Raw genomic sequence first — 7,380 nt, forward strand, 5'->3', positions numbered from 1 at the left:
GGGATATTTCCGGAGCCGGCGGGGCCTCCCATGAAGGACCCGCCGTCTCCCCCTCCCCGGAGTCAGTGTCGGATGACCCCGCATCACCGCTGAGCGCCGCGCAGACACTACACACTACTAACGGTCGTGATCGCATCCCCGCATACTGCCCTAACAGGTGATGATACCCCTGCCAATTCGTGCCCAGAATTAGGGGATGCGACAGGCGCGGGCTAACCGCAGCCGTTACTCTATGCGTTTTGCCCTTATACTTTAATAACAGTGGCACTATGGGATACCTGTGAACATCACCATGAACACACTTCACCTCCACTGATTCTGCCTCCAGCAATGCCCCGGGGCAAACCAAGCTTTGGTGCACGAGGGTCTGCGTACAGCCCGTGTCCACCAAAGCATGGCGTATACCCCCTCGAGTCCTTACCGGACCAGGAGAGGATGCTGGGGCACCGGCGACGCGGAACACCTGCCCCACTTCCATCAGAGGACAGTCCCTCCTCAGGTGTCCCGGTTGCCCGCACTTCCAGCACTCCTGCCCCGGCGTCTGTGCTGCTCTCCGTGGCTCAGGGGCGGCACCGCTCATTTCTGATCCCTGGGAAGGCACAAACGAAGCAAACGGATTAGTGGGGCTCAGTGCCAGCGCCCGCTCTGCCTCCCCTGGCGCAGGTACCCGGCGCCTCGGTGCCGGCACTGGGGCTTGTTTGCTCAGTCTCCGGCCGCCGTCCCCGGGCTCCCCCGCTCTAGCGGCAAGGTGGTCCTCCGCCAACGTTACCCCGACCTCCATACCCCGACCTCCAGACTCACGGGACGGTGGCACCGGACCCATCTCGCCGTCTCAACAGGCAACCCCTCCACAAACTGCTCCAGCACCACCAGCAGCTTCTCTCCCTCTGACGATCCCGGCTGCAGCCAGCGCACCGCTGCGTCGTGCAGCTTCCGGGCCCAAGCAAATGGCCGATCCTCCGTGGCCAGCCGATAGGCCCGGAACCACCGGCGATGATCCTCAGGGGTGAGTCCCATCCTGTCCACCACCGCCCGGCTCACATCCTGGAAGCTGTCCCTCGAGGTCGGCGGCAGACTCAGGGCCACCGTCTGAGCCTCCCCCGACAACAGAGGAAGCAAACGCGGAGCCCACTCCACCTGCGGCCACTGGCAGGCCTCCGCCGTGGCACGAAAAGTCTCCAGGAAAACCTGGGGGTCATCCCCGTCACCCATCCGGGGCATTGCCACCGACAGCGGGGGGGGGGCTTCGGCGGAGCAGCAGCCCCAACCAGCCACTCCAGAACCTGGGTCTGCCAGTCCGCCTGCTCCTGCAGCTTAGCCAGGTGAGGTCACTGGGCCGCCGCCTGGTCTTGGCTCATCTTCGCCATCTCCGCCAGCATCTGCGCCAGGAACTGCAAAGGCTGGGCGGGCGGCGCAGCCTGTGGGTCAGACATCCCCACGCCGGCTGGGTTTGGGCACCACTTGTGAAATGCACTACACGCAGGGACACACACGCACAGGTCTTTGTCTCCATATGCCACATTTATTTCTAGCTTCCTGTGTTATGACCGGCCACAGTCTGACAGCTGTCGGTCTCAGCTGATTTCCCGCTCTCCTCCGCTCCTCTCCCGTCTCACTATAAAAGGGAAGGAAACCATCATCAGTCCAAAACGCCATCAGCTGTTCTCACCTGCGTCTCCAGCACCACCCCGTTGAGCTCACCGCACCACACCTCCCCTGCAGCCGCGCCCAGGACCACACCTCCGCCACAGTCATGTTACCTGAGATTAATTCTATGTTTACCTGTCAGCCTGGACAAATGTGCTGTGTGAAGGAAATTAAATTAAATCAGATCTGAACTGCGTACATTTAAGGAACCTGTTCATATTTAATTGAAATATGAACCAGTGATTTTTTTGATTGCTGATTCCAAGAGAGTCTTTGTGGAAATCCTGTTTGGCTTTTTGTTATTTTAATTCTCTTCTCTGTTTTCCAGAACAGTTCTCCACAGTCGTTGTCCACATGAGTCAGTGGGACCAAGAAGCACTCTGCTAATGTGTGGACTCTGACCAGCAACATCCAGCAAGACCCGGACAGCGTTTTCTATCTCCCTGCTGGAGTTTTTGTTTGCCTGTGACTGGAGAGTCAGATTTTTGTTGAGCTTCACACTTGCAGAGGTAAGTCAGTTTGCAGAGATCCCTCCCACCCTGGCTTTTATGTCCTAGATTTCTTATCTGAAACAGTAATATTTCAGTGATACACGCTACTGATCCCTGATAGGAGAATCATCAATTTTGGCAACAAAGAAGCCTGGTGGATGTTTGTTTACAGTCTGATGATGGGACATCATGCTCTGCATCTTCAAAGTTTGCCTCCTCATTATTATTCATACCCAGTAATGTAAAGTATGCTTGTATCTACTATAACTGAACCAACCTGGTGCTCTTCATTTATGGAGGCTGTTGAGTCTGAATGTTGGTGTCTCGTGTTCTCTGGGCTTTGTTGTCCTCAGTCTTTTTGCAGGATCAGAAAACAAAACCAGGAGGCACGTAAATGTTTCTTCTCCATGATGTTTCTTCAAATGTTTCTTCTGGATGATGATAAGACTGTGACACGGGATGCCACCTTTGGTCTTGTGATGAAGCAAAGCTCAGGAAGAAGTGTGATTAAATGGTACCCACATGTTGAGAAGGATGTACAGGGGCACCTGCAGCCAAATCCAAGCTTCAGGTTAGTTGTAGTTGCAGAACGCTATAGGACTGAGACAGCTGAGGCATCAAATGTTTGATTAAACGGATGAAAAAGAGAAGTTTCTTCCCTATAATTATCACTTCTTAAAATCTGTAGCAACTTCAAGTCTGTCAACGTGCTGAGCATGCTCAGAATGTGACAATATATTTTTGTTCAATATTTAATTTCTTTCAGTTGCAATTGTTAAATGAAAAAAAATAAAAAATATATTCTTATAATTTAGCAAACTAATTTATCAAAAGAAATAAAAAAACACCCAGCACGCCCCTGCGGGCGGTTTATCCTTCAAGCTCGGGTCCTCTACCAGAGGCCTGGGAGCTTGAGGGTCCTGCGCAGTATCTTAGCTGTTCCCAGGACTGCGCTCTTCTGGACAGAGATCTCCGATGTTGTTCCCGGGATCTGCTGGAGCCACTCGCCTAGCTTGGGAGTCACCGCACCTAGTGCTCCGATTACCACGGGGACCACCGTTACCTTCACCCTCCACATCCTCTCGAGCTCTTCTCTGAGCCCTTGGTATTTCTCCAGCTTCTCGTGTTCCTTCTTCCTGATATTGCTGTCATTCGGAACCGCTACATCGATCACTACGGCCGTCTTCTTCTGTTTGTCTACCACCATTGTCTACCATATAAATGCCACTTGTTTTGCACATATTCAACTCTGTATATTTTATATATTTTATTATTATTATTATTATTATTATTATTTTATTTTATTTTTTTACTATTTAATTTGTAAAAATGTATACACACACACACACACACACACACACACACGTAGGAAAATATTTAGTATACACATCCAGAAATGCATACACTATTATATATTGTACATATATTTATTAGTTTCAGGTTGGCCATTCTTGTATTTTGCTCGTTTGTGTTGTTGTGTTTGCACATCTCTGTTGCTTGTGGGGCTCGCACACAAGAATTTCACTCGCATGTGCTGTGCCAGTGTGCCTGCACATGTGATGTGACAATAAAAGTGATTTGATTTGATTTGACCACTATGTCCGGTTGGTTTGTCCGTCTGTATCTGGAAGTCCCACAGGATCTTAGCTCGGTCATTCTCCACCACCCTTGGGGGCATCTCCCATTTTGACCTCGGTACTTCCAGGTTATACTCGGCACAGATGTTCCTGTACACTATGCCGGCCACTTGGTTATGGCGTTCCATGTATGCCTTGCCTGCTAGCATCTTGCACCCTGCTGTTATGTGCTGGATTGTCTCTGGGGCATCTTTACACAGCCTGCACCTGGGGTCTTGCCTGGTGTGATAGACCCCAGCCTCTATGGATCTTGTACTCAGAGCTTGTTCTTGTGCTGCCATGATTAGTGCCTCTGTGCTGTCTTTCAGTCCAGCTTTGTCCAGCCACTGGTAGGATTTCTGGATATCAGCCACCTCCTCTATCTGCCGGTGGTACATACCGTGCAGGGGCCTGTCCTTCCATGATGGTTCCTCGTCTCCCTCCTCTTTCTTGGGTTTCTGCTGCCTGAGGTATTCACTGAGCACTCGGTCAGTTGGGGCCATCTTCCCAATGTATTCTTGGATGTTCGTTGTCTCATCCTGGACTGTGGTGCTGACACTCACCAGTCCCCGGCCCCCTTCCTTCCGCTTAGCGTACAGCCTCAGGGTGCTGGACTTGGGGTGAAACCCTCCATGCATGGTAAGGAGCTTTCTTGTCTTTATGTCAGTGGCTTCTATCTCCTCCTTTGGCCAGCCTATTACCCCAGCAGGGTACCTGATCACGGGCAGGGCGTACGTGTTGATGGCCCGGATCTTGTTCTTACCATTCAGCTGACTCCTCAGGACTTGCCTGACCCTCTGCAGGTACTTGGTGGTTGCAGCTTTTCTAGCGGCCTCTTCATGGTTCCCATTCGCGTGCGGGATCCCCAGGTACTTGTAACTGTCCTCCAGCTGTGTGTGTGTGTGTGTGTGTGTGTATATATATATATATGTATTAGTTTTAATAAATTAATTTGACACCTGTATTGAAAATACCATATTGTATTCATACAGAATCAGTATGGTATCTTTGTTTGTCTGCTCACTGATTGCTGAAACTAAGAGCTACTTTGATCTGTTTAGATCTAAAGTATCCAAAGTTGAGCTCTAATGTTTCTTCACCCCTATGTGTGTGATATCTGATTTCCTACCTGCTGGCAGAGCAGCAGTTTGTGCTCACAGTTGGTGACGGTGTGGAGAGGCGGTGGTGTTTCGTCAGAAGAACCAGCAGAGTCACAAAGGACACCAGTCCATCTCACCACCTTGACTTGCTGACTGTTGTTCGTCTGCACTGCACAGAGGAAACAACTGACCGAGGTTTGTCCAGTGACATGTTATGAAATGTATATTTGTTTTATGCTTACAGATATGTTTTTCTTGACAGAGGCTCTGCAGAGGTTAGACAAAGCAGAGAAAACATGTGCTTTACATTTTACTGTGATTTATTGAGATATTTGTTGCCTGATGTTCAGCAGGAATGGAGAAATAGAATCAAAGGGAGATGTTTTTGATGTTTTTGTAATGATGTAAGTAAATCTTCAATATTATTTATTTGCTTGGTTATATTAGGAGTGTTTCTGAGTGAGGGGGAGAGGAGTCATCATCCAGGTAAAGTGACGTAGATCAGTGGATACACTTGTCTCCCCTTTAAAGGAGACAATCCAAGTCATTCTTAAATGTTAGTGCTTTCAAATACACAAACATTTTTAAAGGACAAAAATGAACATCCAACTTTGACTGTAATACAAAATAAATCTTTGCATGTGTGCTTTCAAACTCTCAGATAGGCAGGATATCAGTCTTGGACTGTCTAACCTGCCGGAGCAGCACTGAATGACCACCGCACATGAGCATGTTCCTGCAACATTCAGCATCTGATCCTTCATCTGTGTGCTTCTGCTTTTGGTAAGTAGAGTTACCCAACTCCAGTAACTCTAAACACATGCCATCCATTTCTAACGGCCTGGTTATTTCCTGTCAGTTACTTTAGAAACCATGTGGTCACCTGACCTAACACTGTTTCTTCTTCTTCCCATTAACGTTGAAGTGTCACATGTCAAACAGCTGGAGAGGAAACTACACCAGTGTACTGGGATGTTTCAGCAACACGTGCCAGATGCTGTTCCTTCATGGTGACATCACCAGAGACAGCCCCACCCACCTAAGGACCCATTGATCATGATGATTATAATTATGACAGCGAGCAGAACTAAGACTGTAAAAATCCACGACCAGAACTTTTCTTTCTAATTATTAATGAATACTGAGAGCCTCTTTCTGTGTTTTGTCTGTTTCGGGGGGGTTTTTTACCTCATTTTTTACTAACAAAGTTCACCAAACTCACACAGTTTACATTCTGTATGTTTCCATCTTTACCAGCCACACTCTAACTGCATTTAAGAAAATAATCCTTTGAAATTGTCGTTTTTCTCTTTTGTAATTGATGATAATTCAGTGAATATACGTCGATGCTCCCTTTTATTCCGTCACACATTGCTTTAAGTTTTTCAGTGTCCAGTTATTTTTTACTGCTGGTTGAATTCTCTGTACGTTTGACCCTGTAGACTGTTTGATGGACTGCTTGTCTTCCTGTTTGTTACCACCGCCTGTTTTTGACTAAAGATTTGGATTTCTGACTTCAACACAGCCTCTGCGTGTCCTCCTTTTGTGTCCTCTTCCTCTGTGAATGTGTTGCATGTGTCACAGATTCATTTTATTAACAGTTTTCCCACAGTGAGTTGCATCAGCATTCATTCACAGCACATTTCAGAAGGATTCAGATTAATACAGTGATCTTACAGTCAGAATGATCCTGACAGAGTGCCACTGTAAATTATCTTTCATCAGGTAAATTTTAAAGTTCAGTATTTCAAAGCAGGAGTTATGAAGAATCATACTGGCATTAGGACTAATAATATGTACTTACAAAGTCAAAGTTTTTTAATTATGCTAGAATATTGGAAGACAATCAACTTTTAGTGTTTTCCGCATATTAATTATTCTGAAATACAGATGGTGACCCTAACTGTACAGAAGCACTAAATAACTGACTGACAATTGATATGTGAGGAATGCTAATGTAACACGATAACAGACTTACATCATTAAAACATAAAAGACAGGAGATATTTAGATATTTTTATATTTATATTACATTTTATAGCTGACGGATATTACTAAATAGATAGAATTGACTAAATAGCTGGATGAACATGAAAAATATGTCTATAATAACAAATGACCATGAGAGCCAGTAGAATTAATTCAACTGGACACTCAAAAGACGTCCTTAAATGCTCTTTAAGTGGCAGAACAAACGAACAAACAGTTAATTGCTTACTTGAGATGAAATCTGCTCAGCTACTTTGAAAACAGTTTCTAAGTGGTTCCTCCTTTAACAGGATGACTGCTCAGGGGTAAGGCCATCATGCAATCCAGCAACCTTTATGGTTCTGCTTTGATTCACCAGGAACTATAAGGGAAACCTTCCAGCGCCTCCTGTGAAAGACGCAGGCATAAACACACAAACATTTATTAACATGTTCCACAGTGTTCCAGTTTGATTTTCTCATCCTGTGGACAACAACGTACATGGATGCAGGTTTATTGTTAACTTTTGTAAGGTTTATTTAGTGAACATATCCAGCT

The 7,380-nt window shown here is 46.6% G+C and overlaps 1 pseudogene; it reads right to left on the reverse strand.

The window, feature by feature from the left end:
- Window positions 1-287: 287 nt before the first annotated feature.
- On the reverse strand, window positions 288-1,212 carry LOC147337523 (uncharacterized; annotated as a pseudogene).
- Window positions 1,213-7,380: the final 6,168 nt, after the last annotated feature.

Source organism: Aulonocara sp. 'chitande type north' Nkhata Bay, linkage group LG2, assembly GCF_057382095.1.
Source record: "Aulonocara sp. 'chitande type north' Nkhata Bay isolate Kocher_YH1m ecotype deep benthic linkage group LG2, A_spYH_male_GT1.1, whole genome shotgun sequence".
Taxonomy (NCBI): domain Eukaryota; kingdom Metazoa; phylum Chordata; class Actinopteri; order Cichliformes; family Cichlidae; genus Aulonocara; species Aulonocara sp. 'chitande type north' Nkhata Bay.